The sequence below is a fragment of the Hyla sarda genome, chromosome 7 (assembly GCF_029499605.1).
Source record: "Hyla sarda isolate aHylSar1 chromosome 7, aHylSar1.hap1, whole genome shotgun sequence".
In the NCBI taxonomy this organism is placed as follows: Eukaryota; Metazoa; Chordata; class Amphibia; order Anura; family Hylidae; genus Hyla; species Hyla sarda.
The window spans coordinates 18,034,577-18,062,411 of NC_079195.1; the positions used below are offsets into that span (position 1 = coordinate 18,034,577).

General features: G+C 39.8%; 1 protein-coding gene and 1 long non-coding RNA gene across 2 annotated transcripts in view; one reads left to right on the forward strand and one right to left on the reverse strand.

Moving 5' to 3' along the window:
* Window positions 1–27,835, forward strand: part of LOC130282505 (uncharacterized) — a 341,939-nt gene that overhangs the window by 235,285 nt on the left and 78,819 nt on the right. The window contains exon 3 of the long non-coding RNA XR_008846426.1: window positions 1,881–2,334. This is a non-coding gene — a long non-coding RNA (uncharacterized LOC130282505). The remainder of the gene's footprint in view (window positions 1–1,880; window positions 2,335–27,835) is intronic.
* The window catches only part of RBM20 (RNA binding motif protein 20), a 334,442-nt gene that overhangs the window by 215,201 nt on the left and 91,406 nt on the right, over window positions 1–27,835 (reverse strand). The window lies entirely within an intron of this gene.

The following is a 27,835-nucleotide window of genomic DNA, read 5'->3' on the forward strand; positions in this document are numbered from 1 at the left end:
CTTCTTGGCATATTGGGACCTCCTTGACTATCTTGTGATTTGACTGAGCTAGCCTTGACTTGACTAGACTGACTGACTGGGACTTGACTTGGATAAAGCTTGACTTGGCTTGGAAGCTAACAATCACTACTCTTGCAACTTCACTAATAGAATCCAGTGTAAGGGCTTACTGCCAGGGTAGACCTGTGCTTTCACTCATGTTATTCTCTTTTTTGGCTATGGGGCCCTTCAGCTCTCCTGGCACTTCTCCCCAAAGCTTGGGGTGAACTTGATGTGGACAGACTTGACTGATGGATGACCTGGTCAGCGGGATCCTGGTGAAGAGTGATGTTGCTCAGGAACTGGAATCTTGCAGTTCTGTCTTTTGGGCCTGTTCTCATGTGTTGAGGTACAGGTCACACAGCAGAAGTCTGGACTGAACCTCCACTCCCTCTCCTCCACATAACTACTCACAACTAACTAGCTCCTCCCCGCCTAGACAAATCTGAGAATCAGGTCAGAAGGACTGGACGGACTCCCTTCCAGCAGACTTAGAAATAAAATAGAGCGATCCAGCATCCTTTCACTGCATCTTGAGATTTATTCAGAAAGCATATACAGCAACATTTCAACTCACATACAAAGTGTAGGTCTTTGTATATGGGTGGAAACATTGCAGCTTTACTGTATTAACTCCTTGAATACATTTCAAGATGCACTGAAATGATGCTGGATTACTATTTTTCTGATCAGATGCTGGATTGCTCTTCTCTTTTTTTTACTATGCAGACATGTCAAAAGTTTTTATTGGCTAGGGTCTCAGTGCTGACACCCCTACTAATCCCTAGACATAGCCGAGATCTGCAGAAGATGGTCTCCATACACTATAATACAGCCTGTTTATTGCTACAAGTTGGATTGAGCGTTAAGCTGGGGAGTGAAGCACACTATTTTCTTGGCTATCTCTAGGGATCGTATCGTTGAGACTGACTGCTAAAAACTTGTCTACGTGTCTTTAAAAGTTTTGGGAAATGAGAGTAAAGCTTTAACTCCTGCTAACCTACCTAACATATGAATATTTGTTGGTCAAAAGTAGGAAACTTGTGCTTTCAGGAGCAAACTACACAGGGTTAATTTGTAATCTGTTACTGTGGAAACTTATATGTCTGCATAGAAGCTGTATACACAAAACAAAACAAAAACTTTAATCAAGGGTTATTGCATACCTGTTTAATTTTTATGTATAATTTAAAGGGATTATCCCGTTATTATATCCCCTAGCCACAGGAATAATAACTACTGGTCTCGGCAGTGACAGCCCGCTCAGCCAGTCATGGGGAACTGGTGATTAGCTGATGGGAGTCAATAATTGCAAATAGTAATTGGTCCCTTTATTGATGTAAACACATTATTTTTTTTTTTTACCTTATCCAAAAACTACAGTATTGCATATCCAATTCTTGTCTCCATCTGCAACCCGCAAACTTGTTTAGTACAAGAAAGACAAACTGGATGCGCCAGAAGTTACTCGACCAAAGACAGATACTGTCCTAAACCCAAAACAAAATACCACCATGTGTTTCACGCTCTTTATGTAAATTTTCCAGAGAAATTATGTAACCAATGAAACATAAAGTGTCCTTTAAAATCTGTACATTCCTGAAGTGGTTTATCTTTGGCACTGATCTGATATGTAATTCAAAACCTTGCTGGCATCCTTACAGGGTAGCGTACAATGCCAAACAGAATGTTTAGCCTTTATTATTATTCTGTATATGAAAAATCCATGAATATTAAAAACAACTACATGAAATGCTTTCCTGTCATATACACAGTCGTGTCTTGTACTGATCTGTACTGTGGGTTTTCTTTATAACCAAAATTCTTCTTTTTATTAACAGCTCAACCATGAAAATGAGGCCAATATGCTCCTCAGCACGATCTTCCTAGTCATAAAAATCGTAAAATTCTTTGCAGCAACCAAACTTCTTTTCTTCTTCCGTAGACTGTAAACAACCTGTTCCTCCTCTGAGCACTTCTACAGCTGAATGTTATATAGATGGAAATATTGCAGCAATTTCAAGCCCAATAAAAAAACAACAGGGTGGCCACTCAGTCTTCCAATTCCATGAAAGAATAAATTTTTTTATAGAAAAAGGGGGGGGAAAAAATGAACGCAATTTACACTTGTTTATCTAATATCAACTCCACAAGTTCACATATCAAGGGCTTTACTCTGGAGTTGTCACCACACAAAAGGACTTAGGAGCCATAAGGAAATCTGCTCTGGTATGATCCGCATCTCAACAAACATCGCCATGCCAGGATCTCCACCCGCCAGGCCGCATCCTTCAGGTAAGTATAGAACTATCACTGCCTTTTCTGATTCTGTGTCACCACACGCTTCTCTACTTATTCAGTTCTGCTGTGTGGTATAGTATGTAGGATAAATGTCAATAGCAAGTGCATCATATACACATATAGGGGGACATGTATTAAAGATTTTACCCCTGTTTTGTGTGTAATTTTTGGCGCAAAGTTTTGCGCAAGCCCTTTTTTTTGCGCTTTTTTTTGCGCACGTTTTGGTAGAGCATGTCCTCCAGATGTGGCCGAATCGGGGTACCTTGGAGTGACATCTATAGAACGCATGAATTTATTACCTGCGTACTTTTCCTTTACACCAAAAATTTTGCCGCAAGAGCTGTTTTTTTTTTTTGCGCAAATATAAGCCATCTTGGACTTAACGGGCCTGAATGTAGATGCACCAAACTGACACAATATTATGAGTAAATATAAATCTTTATTATAATCAGATAAGATAAAACATGATAAAAAATCAGCAGCAGTTAGAAAGAAAACGACTCCGAACACAGATATTAAATAATGTCCAATAGGCACATGGAATGGCACATAGATATAGGTATACAATACTCAATGAAAAGTGGACTTAAAAACAAGCCACAGTACATGTATATATATAAAGAATACACCTAGAGGTGCCTAAGTAAACCCAGTACACTAATGTAAACAAGAAGGACATATAAAGAAGTATAGCTAGTGTAGTGTCATTTGCCCAGTGCTATCGGCAGTAAAAATACAGAGAGACAAGGATGTTGCCCATACATATCTGAGGGGAAACAAACCACCTCGGTAAAAGTTGGAGCATCGGTTGTCCCTGAGACAAGTTATATTGAACATATAAGACTGTCCATGCACCTAGCCAACTGACACCCAGCTATACTTACAAAGGTCGGGAGCCTACCCCTACGTCGTTTCGCTCACTCGCTTCCTGAGGAAGCGAGTGAGCGAAACGACGTAGGGGTAGGCTCCCGACCTTTGTAAGTATAGCTGGGTGTCAGTTGGCTAGGTGCATGGACAGTCTTATATGTTCAATATAACTTGTCTCAGGGACAACCGATGCTCCAACTTTTACCGAGGTGGTTTGTTTCCCCTCAGATATGTATGGGCAACATCCTTGTCTCTCTGTATTTTTACTGCCGATAGCACTGGGCAAATGACACTACACTAGCTATACTTCTTTATATGTCCTTCTTGTTTACATTAGTGTACTGGGTTTACTTAGGCACCTCTAGGTGTATTCTTTATATATATACATGTACTGTGGCTTGTTTTTAAGTCCACTTTTCATTGAGTATTGTATACCTATATCTATGTGCCATTCCATGTGCCTATTGGACATTATTTAATATCTGTGTTCGGAGTCGTTTTCTTTCTAACTGCTGCTGATTTTTTATCATGTTTTATCTTATCTGATTATAATAAAGATTTATATTTACTCATAATATTGTGTCAGTTTGGTGCATCTATATAGGCTTTCTCATCTTGGACTTAACGTAGCAAGATGCTCTAAATCGTCGATTCTATTTTCCAAAGAGTGGATTGAGGAGATTACTATATTTACCCCCAATTTATGAAGCTCATTGCGCTTGATTGATAAAATTTAGCGCTTCTGCGCATCATTTAGAATTCGGGAAAAGGGGTAAACTGCTTCTACCATACACAAATAATGATACATGTCCCCCATAGTGTGAACTGCTCTCTGGAAATGATCTTGTAAGGCTGGGTTCACATATGTCCAACATCCGGCATAGGTGAACTCAGCCTAAATCTCGACGCAACTGATGCCACAACTGATGACAACTTTTCATCAGTTGTATGGCATGCGGCGTCCATTGTTTCTGGGCAACGGACAGGGGAACGCAGCAAGCTGCGTTTCCCTGTCCGTTGCCGTCCGGCATGTCCAACCATCCGGCGTCAAAATTGAGACGCTGGATGATTGTGAACTGTCCCATTCAAATGAATGGGATCAGTTCTAGCATCAGTTTCCCTCCGGTGCACGCCGGAGGGAAACTGTGCCGGACGACTGATATATGTGAACCCAGCCTTACAAGGTCAAAGAGCTGAACAGAAAACTCAAACTGTTGTAAGACATCGAATTGAATGTCGACAGGCTGCCTTGCCTAAAGAGCCATACATTTCCTATAGTTTTCCTATGATATTATCTATGCTCCGGCCGTGGTATATGGGTGATCTGGATATTACTTTCTCTTTTGCACATATTATCAGAAGGCTTCTAAAGCCAGGAACACACAACTTTTGTTTGGGGTTTTATTGGCCCGAAAAAAAAAAAAAAAAAATCTTCCCCCTCATTTTTCATTCCCGAGATGCAGTTTATGCGGTGTTTTTTTTTTTATGTCATTCTTTAATCCTGTGACTTAATTATTTGTTTTAAAGAACTGCGTCAAACAGACCTTAGAAAAAAATGCCAATATCTATGGCTTCTTTTTTTTACCTATAAAAGTCTATGAGAGGCAAAAGCCACAATTTCTTGAAAAAAAAAAAAGCCACATAACCAGAGCACCAGAGCATTATCCAATTTTGAAAAGCTGCCATGGAGCCTAAAAACATCACTAATGTGTAAAAAAAAAAAAAAAAAAAAAAAAACACAAAAAATCTATGTGGGCCTGACCTTATGGACTACCAGATAACATTTGTCCGCAGCATTTTTTGGACCAAATAAATAGTATGGCAGTTTCTTTTTGTGTTTTTTTTTTCACATAAATGCTGCTTATGCAAAAGAAAACCCTGCACATCATGTATCTGCATTGTCATAGGGGCAGATTACTATACTAGCATCCATTTCTATGGGTCCATACCTAAAGCCATATTACAGGCCCTTGCTCTGCTAATATGTCATATAGCAGTGGTCTTCAACCTGCGGACCTCCAGATGTTGCAAAACTACAACTCCCAGCATGCCCGGACAGCCAACGGCTGTCCGGGCATGCTGGGAGTTGTAGTTTTGCAACATCTGGAGGTCCGCAGGTTGAAGACCACTGTCATATAGTATCCAACTTCTTTCATATGTAACCTCCATGTACCTCCTCTTTTACACAGAAGCACACAGAGGTTGTGGATAGAGATGAGCGAACTTACAGTAAATTCGATTCGTCACGAACTTCTCGGCTCGGCAGTTGATGACTTATCCTGCATAAATTAGTTCAGCTATCAGGTGCTCCCGTGGCCTGGAAAAGGTGGATACAGTCCTAGGAGACTCTTTCCTAGGAATGTGTCCACCTTTTCCAGCCCACCTGAACTAATTTATGCAGGATAAGTCATCAACTGCCGAGCCGAGAAGTTCGTGACGAATCAAATTTATTGTAAGTTCGCTCATCTCTAGTTGCGGATTATACAGGACGGTATTACCAAGGTATTCCCAATATATGTAATACATATGGGTTTAATTCTGTAACTGCTGGGACTGCCTCCTGTTACTCCACAGCTACACCTGCTGCGCCCCCTGTCATTCCACAGCTTGAGTAGTGCTGTTTCTCCCCATCACTTTACAGCTAAGTCACTATGTCTCTTGTCATGTCCCCTGTCATTCTGCAGCAATAACAGTCACTATTTGTTGCCCTCACTTTGCTGCCATAACCACTTTGTCCCTGTCACTCTGCAGCCATAGTTCCAGCGTTCTCCATCATTCAACAGCTCCAGTGATCAAGCCATCTGCGTTCCGCAGACATTTCTTCATCCCACATTTTTAAGCCATCGTTTTAAAGGGGTACTCCGGTGGAATAACATATTTTTTTCTTTTTTTTAAATCAACTGGTGCCGGAAAGTTAAACATATTTGTAAATTACTTCTATTAAAAAAATCTTAATCCTTCCTGTATTTATTAGCTGCTGAATACTACAGAGGAAATTCTTTTCTTTTTGGAATGCTCTCTGATGAGATCACGAACACAGTGCTCTCTGCTGACGTTATTATAATAATAATAAGTCTTTATTTATTGTTGTCCTTAGTGAGATTTGAACCCAAGCACTGCAAGGCAGGAGTGCTAACCACTGAGCCACCATGCTGCCCTTAGCATACATCTGCTCTGCACGGTTGCTAAAATGGACAGAGATGTCAGCAGAGAGCACTGTGGTCGTGATGTCATCAGTGTTCCAAAAAGAAAGGAATTTCCTCTGTAGCATTCAGCAGCTAATAAGTACTGGAAGGATTAAGATTTTTTAATAGAAGTAATTTACAAATATGTTTAACTTTCTTGCACCAGTTGATTTAGAAAAAAGAAAAATGTTTTTCCACCGGAGTACCCCTTTAATCTTTGTCACCTATCAATTTATGTCAGTGTTCCCAGCAGTCTATTCTGTTTGCACCATTTCGATGCACGTTAAAGGGGTATTCCAGGCAAAACCTTTTTTTGATATATATATATATATATATATATATATATCTCAACTGGCTCCAGAAAGTTAAACAGATTTGTAAATTACTTCTATTAAGAAATCTTAATCCTTCCAATAGTTATTAGCTTCTGAAGTTTTCTGTCTAACTGCTCAATGATGATGTCACGTCCCGGGAGCTGTGCATGATGGAAGAATATCCCCATAGGAACTGCACAGCTCCCGGGATGTGAGTCATCAGAGAGCAGTTAGACAGAAAAAAACAACTCAACTTCAGAAGCTGATAACTATTGGAAGGATTAAGATTTTTTAATTGAAGTAATTTACAAATTTGTTTAACTTTCCAGAGCCAGTTGATATATATATATATATATATATATATATATATAAAAAAAAAGTTTTGGTCTGGAATACCCCTTTAGGTTTCCTCTTTCACGGTTTGTAAATCCAATTTGAATATTCACCCTCCTACCAGAGGATTAGCAGAAGATAAGTCACCCGGCCCCAGAATCTGCATCACTTCCAGTAGGCAGAAGCATTTGATACTTTGCCATTATGAGACCAAAATCTGAATGGTAGGATTTATAGTAAATGCCATTAAGTTTAAATGACACAACACATATTATTTAAAGCAGCCTTTGCAGTTATTTAAATAAATCATTGTCAGCATTTACAATATTTTATTACTGAAGTTATATGAAATCCCCTTTAATTTATTGATTGATTTTAAAAGGGGTGTAACTATAGGGGTTGGAGAAGGTGCGGTTGGTCCAGGATCCTGAGGGAGTCAATAAGGCAATGTTTTTCAACCAGGGTGCCTCCAGCTGTTGCAAAACTAAAACTACCAGCATGCTGGGAGTTGTAGTTTTGCAACAGCTGGAGGCACCCTGGTTGGAAAACATTGCCATGGTTGATGTAGGTAAATGATTTTTCTACACCTATAATTAAGTCAATATTTGCAAGTGCAAGTACACATTTCTTTGCATGGTTCCTCCTCTGTGACTTTTTAACCCAGTGCGACAGTTTGTGCGACAGTTTGTGCGACTTTTTACTAATGTTTTTTACAGCCAGTATTGCAAGCCAGGCTGGTGTAGACTTGTGACAAATTGAGGGCTTTTTGGGGGACTCATCACCAAAAGTCCTACATAATAAATTCATGACCACTGTAGACAACTACTTGATTCTGACACCTAAACAATAATGAAAAAATCACCAGCTTGAAAAGATGCAAAAAAAAAAAAAGAGTAAGAAAGTAGTAAAAGAGCAAGAAATATACCGTAGTCTTCATGCTATGCTAATCATTTTTTAAGAATTGTTGCACATTTTTGTGCAACCTCACACTAGTCTGGACCGCACTTCTAAAGTTGTCTAAGCTACCTTTTTATGAAGAACATGCACCTCTTAAATACATTTCGGAGAAGTACACATGACAAGAACACCTAGGCAAAAAGGAGTAAAAAAAAAAAAAAAAAATGTAATAAAACTTAATTTAAAAAAAATGTAATTTGCACAGACAATGATAGATTTCCCCCAAGCTCTTTTTACCTCCATTTGCCTAGGCGTATGTCAAGTTACAGTACACATACAATCAATATAGTTTTTCAAACACGTGATTTCTATCGGGAAAACAAAACTGAAAAAGGCACAAAAATGCAGGTGCTAAAAAAACATAATTTAAAAACAACAACTCAAAAAATACATGTAACATGTAAAAACACACTGCAGTCTTTTTTAGTAGTTTTTAAGCTAAATACATTTCTGTTAGTCACTATTTTGTGCCAGTTGCAGACATGACATGGGATTCCTGTTACTTTGTTACTTTTAGATAAATATTGTGTATTAAAGGGGTACTCCGGTGAAAACCTTTTTTCTTTTAAATCAACTGGTGGCAGAAAGTTAAACATATTTGTAAATTACTTCTATTAAAAAATCTTAATCCTCCTGTACTTATTAGCTGCTGAATATTACAGAGGAAATTCTTTTCTTTTTGGAACACAGAGCTCTCTGCTGACATCACGAGCACAGTTCTCTCTGCTGACGTTATTATAATAATAATAATAACAATGCTTTTTTTATTGTTGTTCTTAGTGGGATTTGAACCCAAGTCCCCAGCACTGTAAGGCAGCAGTGCTAACCACTGAGCCACCATGCTGCCCTTAGCATACATCTGCTATGCATGGTTGCTAAAATGGACAGAGATGTCAGCAGAGAGCACTGTGCTCGTGATGGAATTTCCTCTGTAGCATTCAGCAGCTAATAAGTACTAGAAGGATTAAGATTTTTTAATAGAAGTAATTTACAAATATAAAAGAAAAAAGAAGGTTATGTGCAGCTCACAATTAAATATTCCCCGAGGTCAAATGGACAAGCAGCTATACCCAAGCTGCAATATACAAATGTAGAAAAAAATAGTTTTTTTTTTTTGTCCAGACTTCCAGGAGAATAAATGCTATAATTAATGCAGTAATAAAAGATCGGGCTTCAATAACTATAATGTATTTTATTAAAAATTCTGATATATATATATGTATAGATAATTGTATTTCCCCCCACAGAGGGCCCTTGTGGAGGAGATAAACAGTATATATCTTACAATAAAATATGAAAATTAAGAGTATTAAGAATTAAAAAAATTAATGAAATTCATCACTGATGCATAAACTGTATTGAATGGGTTAAGTCCTTTTGTGCAATCCTCTGTGGGGGAAAATACAATTATCTATACATATATATATATATCAGAATTTTTAATAAAATACATTATAGTTAATTATAATTGAAGCACGATCTTTTATTACTGCATTAATTATAGCATTTATTCTCCTGGAGGTCTGGACAAAAAAAACCTCTTTTTTCTAATTTACAAATATGTTTAACTTTCTGCCACCAGTTGATTTAAAAGAAAAAAGGTTTTCACCAGAGTACCCCTTTAAGACTCTAATAGGCCAAGTTCACACATTCTAAAATGTAATGTCATATTTTATTTTACGTGCGCATTTTTGTCCATAATCAGAAGAAAAATAAACTGCAGTTTTGTCGATAACAGACAAAAATGTGCGTGCCAAATAAAATACATCAACACATTAAATGATATGTGGACGTAGCTATAGAAAGGCGCATATTTGATGTAGCTATAGAAAGACGCATATTTGATGTAGCTATAGAAAGGCGCATATTTGATGCATGTACATGTGACTGTCCTATGTCCGAAATTCAGGAGGAGTGGTACCTACACAAAGAAGTGCGTTTTTCTGTGTTTTGGACCCAACTCCTGGTATTGGCTTAAAGTACTGACTGAATGCTGATCAAAATGCCAGCCTGAGGATGGGTTCACACAACGGAAAGATGTTGACACATTTTGTTTGGAATACAGATTTTCATATATAAACAGTAAAAAAAAAAAAAAAAATAGACGCAAATTTTTGAGGAGGAAAATTTCAACTCAAAATTAAATATGCTGCAGATATTTCCGCTGTGTAAACCCAGCTAAAAACCCATAAGCTGACAACATGGAATGTTGCAGAAGCTGTATTGAAACAATGCTTTGGATATAGTGTATGCTATATATATATATATATATATATATATATATATATATATATATAGCGGTCTGTCTACTTCAAGCCAGATACAAACAAATTCCGCAGCACACCAGGGTTTGTTCAAAAGTAAACATGTACTTTATTCACCCATGTTACAATGCAACGTTTCAATGGCCTCCCGCCATCTTTCTCATATACAGTGATCCCTCAACTTACAATGGCCTCAACATACAATAGTTTCTACATACAATGGTCTTTTCTGGATCATTGTAACTTGAAACCAGACTCGACATACAATACTATGGAATCTGCGAAACGTGTCAATGGCCGGAAGAACCGACCAATCAGAATGGATAATTCACTGGTAAAACCCCTGTAGTTCTAAAGTGCATGCACTGACTGGTGTATGGTAGCACCCCCTACAGTACAGGGAGGTATTACATATTCTGTACTCTTTACCTGTATTACTGAAGTGTATGCACTGACTGGTGTCTGGTAGCGCCCCCTACAGTACAGGGATGTATTACATGTTCTGTACTCTTTACCTGTATTACTGAAGTGCATGCACTGACTGGTGTCTGGTAGCGCCCCCTACAGTACAGGGAGGTATTACATATTCTGTACTCTTTACCTGTATTACTGAAGTGTATGCACTGACTGGTGTCTGGTAGCGCCCCCTACAGTACAGGGATGTATTACATGTTCTGTACTCTTTACCTGTATTACTGAAGTGTATGCACTGACTTGTGTCTGGTAGCGCCCCCTACAGTACAGGGAGGTATTACATGTTTTGTACTCTTTACCTGTACCAGGGTTAGCTTCTCCTTTGGGCATCAGGTGAGGGCGGCTCCATTTCCCTTTTTTTAGGACATTGCGTGTTCTGTACAGGACCCTGAAGAAGCTCCTGTCCTCTACACAGACCAGTGTTTCCCAAAGAGGTTGCCTCCAGCTGTTGCAAAACTACAACTCCCAGCATGCCCGGACAGCCGAAGGCTGTGCGGGCATGCTGGGAGTTGTAGTATTGCAACAGCTGGAGTCACCCTGGTTGGGAAACACTGACATAGACAGTGATTTACAGCTCCCAGCAGATATTTCTTACTTTTATATATAAGGATTTGCTTTATCTATATTAGTTATCTACTTATTTTTCTTTAATTCTCACTTTTTCCTATTTTTGGGTGACATTTTGGGGGCTTCAGAACCAATTATCAGGTTTCCATAGCGTTATGGTCTCAACATACAATGGTTTCAACATACAATGGTCGTCCTGGAACCGATTAATATTGTAACTTGAGGGACCACTGTATATAGTGTATGCTTATAGTTAGAGATGAGCGAACTTACAGTAAATTCGATTCGTCACGAACTTTTCGGCTCGGCAGTAGATAACTTATCCTGAATAAATTAGTTCAGCTTTCAGGTGCTCCGGTGGGCTGGAAAAGGTGGATACAGTCCTAGGAGACTCTTTCTTAGGACTGTATCCACCTTTTCCAGCCCACCGGAGCACCTGAAAGCTGAACTAATTTATGCAGGAAAAGTCATCAACTGCCGAGCCGAGAAGTTCGTGACAAATCAAATTTACTGTAACTTCGCTCATCTCTACTTATAGTAATGGGAAGCTTTCTGTATGATTTCTACCTGTAGAATTAAAAATGAATTTCCGGTCAGATTAGTGGCTTTTCCACAGAACATCTTCATTGTGTAGCTAATATTTCATCACATGTAAAAAAAATAAATTAAAAAAATAAAGTCTGGCACCAAATACCATACAATGTAACAAATGCGGTGCAGGCTAAGAAAGCCATAAAACACAACCGATAAACAGCATAGTGATCAGGATCTACAGGGACAGCAGACTGCTAAAGAAGGATTTTTTGTGCTCGTAAATTTTATAGAAATATGTCCTAATGCCGGAAAGTCTAGAAAAAGAATACTTTGTCGGCCAGCGCTGGCTGCGAGAATGACACAAATCACACGCGGAATGTCCTAACAAATGGGAAACCTGAACAGTGTAAAACTCACAACTGCTGGAGGATAAGATCCACTCCAATCCGATCATTAATGACATAATCTGTTGATTATTACCAAAAATCATAGGTGAAAATGGTTGCGGATTAGATCTAATCTGTGTTTTGTGGCAGTTTTCTGACATTTCCATTCCCTATGCAATGTTGTTACCAGTATCGGATCCACTGGTCATTATTTGCAGCAATTCTCAATTACATTTTGCTGTTTATTTAATACATTTTTTATTGATTTTGTTTCTTCACATAACAGTAATAAAATAACAATGGAAAAAAAAAAGTAGTCATCCTGCAGTAACATAATGTGGAGGAATTATAAAGTGGCAGTAAAGTATTTGTTCTCTTCAGTATAACTACAAAAAAGAGAATGACTTATTTGGTATGTTAGATTAAGATAAACCAGTAAAGGGGAGAAAGGGATGTAAGGAAATTAAATAAAAGAAACTAAGGGAAAACGGGAAAAGGTAAGTGTAAGGCTGATGGATTCTGCTAAGGAACAGTAAGGCTGGGTTCACACTACCTTTTGGCCATACTGTTTTCAATCCGTTTTTCTAAAGAAAACCATATTGCAAAAAAACGGATGGAACAGTATGGAAAAAAGTAAACCGTATGCGTTTTTAAACAGTATAATGTTTTTAAAAGTGCATACAATTCTGTCAGTTTTTATAAAAAAACAAACAAACATACATTTTTGAAAATGTTGTCCATTTTTAATGGGAGGGGTCTTGGGTGGGGACTGTAGGATTCAAATGCGCATGTGCAAAGTAAAAACGTATACATTTTTCCCGTATGGAACCGTATACATGTGCGTTTCCCATTGACGTCCATGTTAAAAAAAAACGTATGCAGTTGCAGTACGGTTTTTAAAACGGAGTCAAAACCGTGGTTGACCACAATTTTGTCTCCGGTTTAAAAACCGTACTGCAATTGCATACGTTTTTTTTAACATGGATATCAATGGGAAACGCACATGTTCCATATGGTAAAAACGTATACGTTTTTACTTTGCAAATGCGCATTTGAATCCTAAAGTCCCCACCCAAGTCCCCTCCCATTAAAAATGGACAAAATTTTCAGAAACGTATGGGTTTTTTTTTAAAATAAAAACTGACGGAACTGTATGCACTTTAAAAAACAGTATACTGTTTAAAAACGCATACGGTTTACTTTTTTCCATACTGTTCCATCCATTTTTTGCCATACGGTTTTCTTTAGAAAAACGGATTGAGAACAGTATGGAAAAAACGTAGTGTGAACCAAACCTAATTAATGTAACTGCTGTACCTCTGACTACAGAATAAATGTATCATTTGCTATGAGTAAGAAATAAGGACCTATTGGTTCAAAACACATTAGTTGACTAGTGACGTACGTTTCTACTGTGTTCATTTTTTTTATGCCCAATTATGTTACCATGTTAGCTTATGGATTTTAATATTTTAAAAATGGGTGCCGTATGCATATTTTTTTTACCAATTTAAGTTCATCGGTTGCATAATCAGCTGCAAAAAATATGCAGAAAAATACGGCACATGTGAGCCTACCCTAAAGAAGAGTTTTACAAATGTGCTGGCCCACGTACCGTTTTAGCTTGTATATTGATGACGGCCACGCACTACAGGTCCCAGAAGTTTCCACCCAATCCATACTAAAGAGAAATAGCAATTTCTCCAGAAACATCTTTTTGGGTGGAATGTGGGGGGAAATCCACACCTACAAAATAGCATTTTGAGACACAGTGCTGGGGTTTTCTGCTACCGGCTATAAATTTGTAGCTGTTTCTGTTTAATATTGGAAAGTAGGATGAAGTAATCTGCAAGGAAATTTGTATTATACAACAATAACATTGCTGTATGGCCTGCATTTATCATTGTAGGTGTAAGTGAAGCATTTATCATTGTAGGTGTAAGTGAAGCATTTATCATTGTAGGTGTAAGTGAAGCATTTATCATTGTAGGTGTAAGTGAAGCATTTATCATTGAAGGTGTAAGTGAAGCATTTATCATTGTAGGTGTAAGTGAAGCATTTATCATTGTAGGTGTAAGTGAAGCATTTATCATTGTAGGTGTAAGTGAAGCATTTATCATTGTAGGTGTAAGTGAAGCATTTATCATTGTAGGTGTAAGTGAAGCATTTATCATTGTAGGTGTAAGTGAAGCATTTATCATTGTAGGTGTAAGTGAAGCATTTATCATTGAAGGTGTAAGTGAAGCATTTTTCTACACCCTTTTTTGTGTGCTGGTAATGTGTAGGAGCACATTTATTAAATGGTCACAGAGCATTTGATACATTTTGTGCAGGTCACATTTTCTAAAATTTCTCTATTCACATGCACCAAAAAGCTAAGCTAAGTCTGGGCTGGTGTAGTTTTAGACTTTTCAGTTGTTTTGCACCTTTTTTGTGCCTTTTCATAAAACCCTTCCATATCATGTGTATTGCCAAAATCAGTGGATTGCAACTCAAAATCAGCAGAAATGTGTAAACCAAAAGGTGCAAATAAACCCTGCTTGCGCCTTTTTTGCACCTTTTCTAGACACAAAAAAACAGTCTAGAGACAATTCTAAACGTCGGCCATTGTGTAGGACAAGTTTGTGCGACTTATAAGATTCAACCTATTATACTTTATCAGATGTGCAGTATCTGATGTATTACGGTTAAACTTTGTTCACACGATAACATTTCCGGAGATTCCACAGCGGCAGTGGGCTGTTCACATAGCAGACTTTCCGTGCTGGAAACATCAGGCGCAGAAATTCAAATCCCGTTGTCCTCAAAAAGAATAGACTATTCTGTCTGCGGGCCCCACACGGAATGCAATGCCATCTATGAGACGGCACATTACCGAGCGGTCCTAACACCGGCATGTTATGCCAGGACTCGGCTGTCGGGCAATGTCCGCACTGAGATTTTCTGTGCGGACATTGCTGGGTGAACATAGCCTTAGGGTTACAAATCTTAGTGCCACTAGTTCCACTACAGCTACCTCAACTGTACCAACTCTTTACTACAGGGAGCAAAGGAATTTTTGATATCAGTGTGAAGCAGTGGCCATAATTATCGTTAGAGAAAAAAATAATATTTTAATTAAAGAATTTATATTTGATTTTTTTAAATTAACAAATGAACATCTAAACAATATCTGTATCTTTTTATATAGAGGCCATTTAATGGGGTATTCCAGGATAAAAAAAAAATATGTATGTGTTGGATGAGGCTGTTAAAAATGAAAAATAAATTCTTTTGAATAACTGTATCTTTAGCCCCAACCTCAAATATTACAATATGTGTATGTTATTACATTGAAATAACAAAAAATATATTTCTGTGCCTATTTTAATACACTATTTAACACTTAAATGGCCAGAGTCCTAAACGACCACTCACTTTCTAGCAATGTGTACATGATAATTTGCAGACCCTATGTGTCGGGCTACAAAAACACACACATGATCAATCTGATTGTTAAGGCCTCAGATAATTATATTTCTTCTTTGAAAGACTATGAAGGATACAGACTCTCTTTAATGTGGACTTTGTAACCATATGTGAGATGATGCAGTCCATGTAAATGTAATTTCCTTGCTGTAGTGTTTTTCTCTCTTTCCCTTACATAAAGTGCTACATGTAACATAGATCTTGCTAGTCGGACCCAAAAGTTAGAGGGATCTTCCCTATTTGATACTCTGGTATTATGCTACCAGCAAAGAGAAGTCAGCAGGCGCCGAAGGGTTTATATTAGATCAGATGTTACATAGGAAAGAAAAAAAAAACCCTGTTGGAAATTCCCACTGAAGATATGAGGCTGAGACTAGAGAATATCCTGGGAATCTCTTGGAAGATGCTATTTACATTGTGTTGCAGACGTTGTAGAGGATATCAAATATAGTGTTGTCCTTATATTACCATAGAGATCACTGCAAATAACTAATCTCATCTAAGATACACTACAGTCATTGAAAGAGATTAGCTAACAAAGATTACTGAATATTTGCATCCACTTTTTCAAAACTAAGGACCCTCATCATTTCAGAGGCCACATATTCACTATGGCCCACGTTTATTTATAGGCCATTTATAGGTTTCTTACATTCAATTGCACCAAAGTTACTAAAGGCTCTCTTTGGAGCATGTTTGTTTTGAAGGGGTATTCCAGTAATTTTTTTTTTATTTGACTATGCTACAGGGGCTGTAAAGTTAGTGTAGTTCATAATATAGTGTCTGTACCTGTGTGTGACGGTTTTATCACAATTCTTATTCTTATGTGATTTTCACCCCAATATGTATTTTTACCAGCATACAAAATGACTGTTGTCTCAGATTTTTCCCAGGTTGCAATGTGGCCGAGACCTGACATCACTAGTCAGCTGATGACAGGGAGCCTGTCTGCTTCAATGGGTGGAGGGATCAATCTGCAACTAATGCAACAGCTGGAGGCACCCTGATTGAAAACCACACTGATTTGAAAGGATGCAGCTCATTTATGTTTCAATGGGTGGGGTGGCTGACGTGTGGGAGGGAGGAAGATGGAATTGTGGGATTTGTAGTCAAAAAAAGAAAAGTCAAACAGAAAATAGCAGTTCACAAAAAGCTAGCCACAGTGTTATGGTAATCTCACAACATAGCCATTTAGCCCCAAGACAAGTGCAGATCCTTCCTAAACATGTACATTATTGCCTGCCAGGTACGTACCAAAATCCCCTTATGGTGGAGAACCCCTTTAAATTTAGAAAAAACAGTTCATAAACTCTCCTTTATATGCCTCAAAGTATTGAGACACTACTCCTAGACATTGAATTCAGATGTTTTTAGCACCACCCATAAGAAATAAGTGCATAATATCAAGCACCCAGCCTTGTAATCCTAATAGACAATCATTGGTAGTACTATAGGTCATACTGAAGAGCTCAGGGACTTAGCACTGTAATAGGATATGACCTTTGCCATAGTGAAATTTATGATCTGCTAGATGTGCCTGGTCACCTGTAAGGGCTAATATTGTGAAGTGGAAGCATCTAGGAATAACTACAGCTCAGCCATAAAGCAGTATACCCTGTTAGCTATGATGAAAGATTAATATAATTATATTTCTTTTGGAGACATGGGGGATATGATCAACATATTAAAGGGGTTATCCAGGAAAAAACTTTTTTTTTTATATATCAACTGGCTCCAGAAAGTTAAACAGATTTGTAAATTACTTTGATTAAAAAAATCTTAATCCTTTCAGTACTTATGAGCTTCTGAAATTAAGGTTGTTCTTTTCTGTCTAAGTAATCTCTGATGACACGTGTCTCGGGAACCGCCCAGTTTAGAAGAGGTTTGCTATGGGAATTTGCTTCTAAACTGCGCGTTTCCCGAGACAGGTGTCATCAGAGATTACTTAGATAGGAAAAGAACAACCTTAACTTCAGAAGGTCATAAGTACTGAAAGGATTAAGATTTTTTTAATCAAAGTAATTTACAAATCTGTTTAACTTTCTGGAGCCAGTTGATATATAAAAAAAAAAAGTTTTTTCCTGGATAACCCCTTTAATATGTTGATCATATCCCCCATGTCTCCAAAAGAAATATAATTATATTAATCTTTCATCATAGCTAACAGGGTATACTGCTTTATGGCTGAACTGTAGTTATTCCTAGATGCTTCCACTTCACAATATTAGCCCTTACAGGTGACCAGGCACATCTAGCAGATCATAAATTTCACTATGGCAAAGGTCATACCCTATGACAGTGATAAGTCCCTGAGCTCTTCAGCTCTTCTTCTCTAATTTACAAATCTGTTTAACTTTCTGGAGCCAGTTGATATATAAAAAAAAAGTTTTTCCTGGAATACCCCTTTAAGGTATATAAATGGCCCATACACCAGTTACACCAAAATATATAGGAAATCCTTCACATAAGAGACTGTAAGAGCCAAAAAGGGGACAGCCTCATGTTATGGGATATCCAACAAACCTTTGGTCATGTAGATGATCAGTACTAGAGGTCTCCTTGATCAACTTTTCATGGGCTCTCCTCCAAATGTATTAAGAGGCCTGAACCTACTAAAAATTTTGCTGTATCTTACTGCAGTAAACTTTCTCGGATAAGTGTATTGGGCAATAAAGAAACCTTTTACCATACGCTCCTGTCATCTCTACACGGTACGCGCCGCAGATCCCGGACCTTTTTCACCACTTCAGAGACGTTCACAAGCCGGCAGGGGGTGATCCCAGCCATACTCCCGGGAAGCAGCTCTGTGATAAATACTGAACGACTCTTCATGGTGGTTGTGTCTGGCACACAACCCCATCAGGTTAGTACACATCCGTGCGGTGTGTATATACTATCTTCTGTGTACATTATACAGACATACTGTCCTTAGAGGAAGCTCTGCTCTGTTTTTTCCACATTAGATTCTATTCATAACTGAGTATGCTATTTGTATCCAGTCTAAACAATCCTCTGTGAACTAAAGAGTGTAGACACTAAGCTGATACACTATATTATTGCAGGTCTACGCATATTCAGTTGAAAGCAATGGTGCCCAGCCAAAAGATGAATCCCCCCTAGGGTACAATTGCCGCAGATTGAGAAACACATAGTCTAGACCAGTGTTTCTCAATGTCCCAAGCTAAGTAACTCTTATTCAGAAAAATGAGATCCTAAGATCAAATACTGTGATTACTATAAAAATTGCAGTATGAGCATAATGCAAGTACAGCACATTAAGTGGCATTTTAACAACTTAGGACTTGTTTATAAAAATAACAAATTATACAAAAAAATCACATCTTGGAAATCTATGGTATCTTCAGCATAGCCTCCCCTCCATTCACAGGAGCCACTAAAACAGGCAGGACAGGGTTCAGAAGATCCCTAGTCTAGAGATAGGATAGGGTCTCAGAGGTAGGGCATGCTTCTGTGTATCCTGTGGATATGGCATAAATGTCTGACCCTTTGGAGGACATTTATGAAGCCATTTCACTTGTGTAGACCCCTGTAAAAGTAGCAAATTTGTGCACAAAAATAATGATGTTTGCTCAAACATCACCATTTCTGTGCAAAATTTGTTCAACTTTAGAGGGTCTGACACTCATGCCAAGGGGTTGGAGGCTTGAAGGGCGTTTGGCATTGCATGGAGAGTGGGTGCTGGGGGCGCACCCTCCTTATGATTTTAGGGTTGACTTAGGACACAACCACCTTAGTAGGCCACAATGAAAGCAACTGAGCAGCTAGTTTTACGAAGAGGTGTTCAGACCTAAAATGAGTGAAGGTTTATTTATGTGCTGCACATGATAAATGCCCCCCTTTATGTTTTATTTATATGACAGGACATACCGTATTTTTCGCCGTGTAAGACGAAAGTTAGTATGTCTTATACAGCGAATACACACCTATCATGGCGGTCCCGGCGGCCATCAACGGCCAGGACCCGCGGCTAATACAGGACATCACCGATCACGGTGATGCCCTGTATTAACCCTTCAGATGCGGCGATCAAAGCTGACCGCCGCGTCTGAAGGGAAAGTGACACTAACCCTGCTGCTCAGTCGGGCTGTTCAGGTGTCCCGAACAGCTTACAGGACACCGGGAGGGACCTTACCTGCCTCCTCGGTGTCTGCTCCGTGCCGGGATCCCCCGCATGGCCGGCGCTCTCATTCGACATCATCATGTCGTCGCGCACGCCGTCACGTCATCCAATAGGAGCGGCGTGCGTTGCGACGTGATGACGGCGACGTGATGACGGCGACGTAGAGCGTGGATCCCGGGGAAGAAGGCGTCGGGGACACCCAGGGGACGCGGCGACAGTGATTAAGCGACATCCAGGACAGTAGTGACGGGTCCGGAGCGGCAGGGACACGTGAGTATTACCTCCTATATCAGTGGTCTTCAACCTGCGGACCTTCAGATGTTGCAAAACTACAACTCCCAGCATGCCCGGACAGCCAACGGCTGTCCGGGCATGCTGGGAGTTGTAGTTTTGCAACATCTGGAGGTCCATAGGTTGAAGATCACTGTTTGGTGCAGAATCTTTTTTGTCTAGATTTTGCACCTTAAAAATTGGGTGCGTCTTATATGCCGATGCGTCCTATAGTGCGAAAAATACGGTACCTTTTAAAACATAAGTGTCACTGACTCTTCACACTGCAGCCGACATATACAACTCTTCATGGTCTGCGTTAGCCTATTTACTTTCTTATCGTTTTCCTTGCTAGTGCTTTACATGTGTAAAATGCATAGAGCAAACAACCAAATATATGGAAGACTCAACAGAGATCAAGACAACTTCGTTCCTCTTATACCCAAGATGATGAATATAGGAAAAGGAATAAAGGAAAACTAGGGGTACTAGTACTACAGACACTGAATCTTGCTTTTTTTTTTTCCGTAAGTTCAGAGAGATCTTGAGCACAGTACCCCCCTCTTTCCCTTTAAAATGCATAGAGGTGCAGGCTTATCTCCTGCTATTCACGTAACCTCTATGGAATGGAATAAAGACTTGTCTGCCATTCCGGATTTGCAGGTCTGCAGCGCGCCAAGCCTGCAGGGAAGATTTTCAGATTATCAGGAGAGGGGAGCAGGAATGTCACTTCCCTCATTCTCTGTGGGAACATTTATCAAGGAGACAGCTGCAGCCAGTGTACCAAGGCTCTGGACTCTATCACTGGAACTTGATGTTTTGTTGTAGTCCCCATGGGAGGTTCAGGCTTCCTTCTCTGATACTCACAGTCACAGGCAATAGCTTCTTCATTAGACACAAGCATTTTAATTGCACAGCAGGCAGATAACTGGCCTGGTAGGATCTTCCTGAGGGCTGTATATATAGGACAGGCTACTGACTGCAGACAAGTTCATAAATCATAAGATTACACTGTGGTCGTGTTAAATATAACATCAGATCACTTATGCTGTCGGGGTTACATACATTTCAGGACCCCTTTCTCTGCTAATAAGTGTGCTCTTTGAAATATAACCCTTTGCCTTTGACAAGTCTCCATGCTGTACTGTAATTTAGTCAGACGACTAATTATAAAAGCTGAAAGAAGTTAATGAATAAGTGATATGCGTGTTTACACGTCAGGCCTGCTGCCGCTTCTATGCATGTTATGGCTCTGCACATATGTTCATACATTTCATTCCAGATTTTAGCTCCCAAAATCCATTACCATATATTGCATGCACTTATACTGAATGTTACATTCACGGAATTGTTAAATACAGTTTAGCAGTTAACATTTACATAACCTAGATTACTATTTTAATAACTCTTTATTTATTGTTGTCCTTAGTGGGATTTGAACCCAAGGCCCCAGCACTACAAGGCAGCAGTGCTAACCACAAGCACTGCTGACTTGCAGTGATGGGGCCTTGGGTTCAAATCCCACTAAGGACAACAATAAATAAAAAGTTATTATTATTATTATTATTATTATTATTATTATTATTATTATTATTATTATTAAGGGCAGCATGGTGGCTCAGTGGTTAGCACTGCTGTCTTGCAGTGCTGGGGCCTTGGGTTCAAATCCCACTAAGGACAACAATAAATAAAGAGTTATTAAACTCTCAGAGTTATTAAACTCTGGTGGCTCAGTGGTTAGCACTGCTGCCTTGCAGTGCTGGGGCCTGGGGTGCAAATCCCACTAAGGACAACAATAACTTAAAAAGTTATTATTATTACTATTAAGGGCAGCATGGTGGCTCAGTGGTTAGCACTGATGCCTTGCAGTGCTTGTGCCTTGGGTTCAAATCCCACTAAGGACAACAATAAATAAAGAGTTATTATTAAGGGCAGCATGGTGGCTCAGTGGTTAGCACTGCTGCCTTGCAGTGCTGGGGTCTTGGGTTCAAATCCCACTAAGGACAACAATAAATAAAGAGTTATTATTATAAGGGTAGAATACTATTTTGTAAAGCCAACACACTGTAGATTTATTTTCTTCCGCAAATTCCGTAACTTTTTGCATTGACTCATGCAGCTTTTGTAAGGGATTACGGCACAGATTTGCATATAAACAGAGTGAGATATTCAGTATGAAATTGTCAAAAAAAGTAGCCATAATATAAGTGTAGTTCAGATGGGTTAGCAGTGAATGAATATAAAAATTTGCTACTCCATTGAAACATAACTTTTTTTGGAAGGTGCGTTTACAGCATATTTGGTGCTATTTTAGAACTTCCTAAATAGTTGCTATAGTGTTCACACAGCGCGGTAATGCTGACGTGTATGATGTTAGCCAATATCAAAAGTTAAAAGGAAAGAAAAGTATAAAGCAAAGTCTTAAAGGGGTACTCCGGCGCTTAGACATTTTATCCCTTATCCAAAGGATAGGGGATAAGATGCCTGATCGCGGGGGTCCCGCCGCTGGGGACCCCCGTGATCTTGCACGCCGCACCCCGTTAAAACCAGTCCCCGGAGCGTGTTCGCTCTGGATCTGATTACTGTCAATCACGGGGCCAGAGCATTGTGATGTCACGGGGTCCACCCCGTGTGATGTCACGCTCCACCCCCTCAATGCAAGCCTATGGGAGGGGGCCATGATCGACAGTTATCAGACCCGGAGCGGCGAACACGCTCCAGGGACTGATTTTAACGGGGTGCAGCGTGCAAGATCACGGGGGTCCCCAGCGGCGGGACCCCCGCGATCAGGCATCTTATCCCCTATCCTTTGGATAGGGGATAAGATGTCTAAGCGCCAGAGTACCCCTTTAACCCATGTTTACATGCCGTAAAAAATGGAAGTATTATTTTATTTTTTTTGCCCATTTTTTAGACAATAGCAGAAATAAAACAGGTGGAGAAAAAAATCTGCAAATAAAATACAGCCTTTTTTTTTAATGAACATGGCCTTGCAGCATATGTGCATATGCATTCAGATGAATGGTTTAGCCCCAGAAAGTTCCAGAAAACTATACCCCTCTATTTCTCCTCTTTGTTTGATCCAGTCCCAGCTTTTGCTAGAAAAAAAAAGCAGCATGTAAATCTATACAATAAAATTTCCTGAGTAAAGCTTTTGGGAATCATCTAAAGCCCTGCTGGGGAGAACTTCCTCCCTTACTCAGCTACACACAGCCGAGAGAAGTTCAGTGTGTGACCGGCTGTAATTGGCTAAGACCACACAACACTTTCCTCAGCTCTGGCCACTACACTCTATAGCAGTGGTCTCCAAACTGCGGCCCTCCAGATGTTGCAAAACTACAACTCCCAGCATGCCCGGACAGCCAAAGGCTGTCCGGGCATGCTGGGAATTGTAGTTTTGCAACATCTGGAGGGCCGCAGTTTGGAGACCACTGCTCTATAGTATGTCAGATCTGCCCAGCAGCTTGCAGAGGGAGCAGAAATATTCAGCACAATATTTAGCACTATTCACTGAAAGCATTCAGCTCTATACAATCTATACACTGTACTGAGCTAAGGTCCCATCTGCATTTAAAGGGGTACTCCGGTGAAAACCTTTTTTCCTTTAAATCAACTGGTGGCAGAAAGTTAAACATATTTGTAAATTACTTCTATTAAAAAATCTTAATCCTTCCTGTACTTATTAGCTGCTGAATACTACAGATGAAATTCTTTTCTTTTTGGAATGCTCTCTGATGACATCACGACCACAGTTCTCTCTGCTGTCGTCATTATAATTATAATAACGCTTTATTTATTGTTGTCCTTAGTGGGATTTGAACCCAAGTCCCCAGAACTGCAAGACAGCAGTGCTAACCACTGAACCACCATGCTGCCCTTAGCATACATCTGCTATGCATGGTTGCTAAAATGGACAGAGATGTCAGCAGAGAGCACTGTGCGCGTGATGTCATCAGTGTTCCAAAAAGAAAGGAATTTCCTCTGTAGCATTCAGCAGCTAATAAGTACTGGAAGGATTAAGATTTTTTTTAATAGAAGTAATTTACAAATATGTTTAACTTTCTGCCACCAGTTGATTTAAAAGTAAAAAGGTTTTCACTGGAGTACCCCTTTAATGACTTTTGTCTCTGCCAAGCTGCTGCAGGACTACAGGCAGGACCAGAAGGAGGACCCCTGATGGCCAAACTTTTAAGGTTATTTATTTATTTTTACAAATGACAGGTACCATTTTAAAAGAGCAGTAACCAGAGATTCACCTTTTCTTATGGAGTCTGTATGAAATGAATTGTAGAATGCTCCATCAGATACAATAGTTGTGATTATCATCATCATTTTAAAGATTGTAGTGAATGCTAATAGTGAGTTCATATTAGTATACCAAGTATATTACTTATATTCTATATCAGTGTTTCCCAACCAATGTGCATTCAGCTGTAGCAAAACTAAAAACTCCAGCATGGCCGGACAGGGAATGCTGGTAGTTGTGGTTTTGCAACAACTGGAGGAAGCACTGGTCTATATAAAACCGTTACAGTTCACCAGTTTGTCTATGACTTTTAGATAAGTTGTGAGTTTAAAGGGGTATTCCAGGCAAAACCTTTTTTTTATATATAGAAAATGTAAAATATGTGTAGCTCACTTAGGATAAAAGGAATAATGTCAAGGCTTGAGGTTAACCCCTTAAGGACGCAGGACGTAAATGTACGTCCTGGTGCTGTGGTACTTAACGCACCAGGACGTACATTTACGCCCTGTACATAACCGCGGGCATCGGAGCGATGCCCGTGTCATGCGCGGCTGATCCCGGCTGCTGATCGCAGCCAGGGACCCGCCGGCAATGGCCGACGCCCGCGATCTCGCGGGTGTCCGCCATTAACCCCTCAGATGTCGGGATCAATACAGATCCCGGCATCTGCGGCAGTGCGCGATTTCAATGAATGATCTGATCGCCCGCAGCACTGCTGCGGGGATCCGATAATTCAGAACGCCGCACGGAGGTCCCCTCACCTGCCTCTGTCCGGCTCCCGGCGTCTTCTGCTCTGGTCTGAGATCGAGCAGACCAGAGCAGAAGATGACCGATAACACTGATCTGTTCTATGTCCTATACATAGAACAGATCAGTATTAGCAATCATGGTAAAAAAAAATGTAAAAAAATTTAAAATTAAAAGTAAAAAAAAAGTGAAAAATCCCCTCCCCCAATAAAAAGTAAAACGTCCGTTTTTTCCTATTCTACCAAAGCTTAAAAAATAAATTTAATAGACATATTTGGTATTTCCGCATGCGTAAATGTCCGAACTATTAAAATAAAATGTTAATGATCCCGTACGGTGAACGGCGTGAACGTAAAAAAAAAAAAAGTCCAAAATTGCTACTTTTTTAACACATTTTATTTAAAAAAATTAATAAAAATGTATTAAAAGTTTTTTATATGCAAATGTGGTATCAAAAAAAGTACAGATCATGGCGCAAAAAATTAGTCCTCATACCGCCGCTTATACGGAAAAGTGAAAAAGTTATAGGTCATCAAAATAAAGGGATTATAAACGTACTCATTTGGTTAAAAAGTTTGTGATTTTTTTAAGCACAACAATAATATAAAAGTATGTAATAATGGGTATCATTTTAATCGTATTGACCCTCAGAATAAAGAACACACGTCATTTTTACCGTAAATTGTACGGCGTGAAAACGAAACCTTCCAAAATTAGCAAAATTGCGTTTTTCTTTTTAATTTCCCCGCAAAAATAGTGTTTTTTGGTTGCGCCATACATTTTATGATATAATGAGTGATGTCATTACAAAGGACAACTGGTCGCGCAAAAAACAAGCCCTCATACTAGTCTGTGGATGAAAATATAAAAGAGTTATGATTTTTAGAAGGCGAGGAGGAAAAAACGAAAACGTTAAAATTAAATTGTCTGAGTCCTTAAGGCCAAAATGGTCTGAGTCCTTAAGGGGTTAAAGGTGTTGCCTTCACCCAAAAGGCCTAATGTAATATGTAGAAATTATAAATATAAAATATTTATGTGAACCAGTCCTCAAAAGCACAGGGGAGAAAAGAAAAGAAAGGAAAGACTAGTGAAGATAGGATCCAAAAGATGGGCTTTATTATATATAACCAATCACCTAGCAGGGCCCTTGCTAAAAGGTGAATGGCATATACTAGGTATAAAATAGGTAAAATTAATGATAAAATAACACAATAAAATTAAGATAAATATGATGGATAAGTAGCATCAAAAAAGATTAAATTAATCAGTATCTGCTGGATATATCAAGAAAAAACGTTCTCAGTCCATATAGTTCATAGGAATAATTCAACAGAAAATCCACAAAGAATGTCCAGAATAAAAGGTGTCAATTAGTTCAGGTATATCCAGAGTAGCGAATATATTTTATCATTTATTTTACCTATTTTATACCTAGTATATGCCATTCACCTTTAGCAAGGGCCCTGCTAGGTGATTGGTTATATATACCCTTTATATATAATAAAGCCCATCTTTTGGATCCTATCTTCACTAGTCTTTCCTTTCTTTTCTCCCCTGTGCTTTTGAGGACTGGTTCATAAATATTTAATATTTATAATTTCTACTTCTTTTTATATATATATATATCTCAACTGGCTGCGGAAAGTTAAACAGATTTGTAAATTACTTCTATTAAATAATTGTTACGCCGAGCGCTCCGGGTCCCCGCTCCTCCCCGGAGCGCTCGCTACACTTCCCTCACTGCAGCGCCCCGGTCGGTTCCACGGACCCGGGGCGCTGCGTTACCACCTCCGGCCGGGATGCGATTCGCGATGCGGGTAGCGCCCGCTCGCGATGCGCACCCCGGCTCCCGTACCTTACTCGCTCCCCGTCAGTTCTGTCCCGGCGCGCGCGGCCCCGCTCCCTAGGGCGCGCGCGCGCCGGGTCTTTGCGATTTAAAGGGCCACTGCACCGCTGATTGGTGCAGTGGTTCCAATTAGTGTTTACACCTGTGCACTTCCCTATATCACCTCACTTCCCCTTCACTCCCTCGCCGGATCTTGTTGCCCTAGTGCCAGTGAAAGCGTTCCTTGTGTGTTCCTTGCCTGTGATTCCAGACCTTCTGCCGTTGCCCCTGACTACGATCCTTGCTGCCTGCCCCGACCTTCTGCTACGTCCGACCTTGCTTCTGTCTACTCCCTTGTACCGCGCCTATCTTCAGCAGCCAGAGAGGTTGAGCCGTTGCTAGGGGATACGACCTGGTCACTACCGCCGCAGCAAGACCATCCCGCTTTGCGGCGGGCTCTGGTGAAAACCAGTAGTGACTTAGAACCGATCCTCTAGCACGGTCCACGCCAATCCCTCTCTGGCACAGAGGATCCACTACCTGCCAGCCGGCATCGTGACAGTAGATCCGGCCATGGATCCCGCTGAAGTTCCTCTGCCAGTTGTCGCTGACCTCACCACGGTGGTCGCCCAGCAGTCACAACAGATTGCGCAACAAGGCCAACAGCTGTCTCAACTGACTGTTATGCTACAACAGTTACTACCACAGCTCCAGCAATCATCTCCTCCGCCAGCTCCTGTACCTCCTCCGCAGCGAGTGGCCGCTTCTGGAATACGACTATCCTTGCCGGATAAATTTGATGGGGACTCTAAGTTTTGCCGTGGCTTTCTTTCCCAATGTTCATTACACTTGGAGATGATGTCGGACCAGTTCCCCACTGAAAGGTCTAAGGTGGCTTTCGTAGTCAGCCTGCTGTC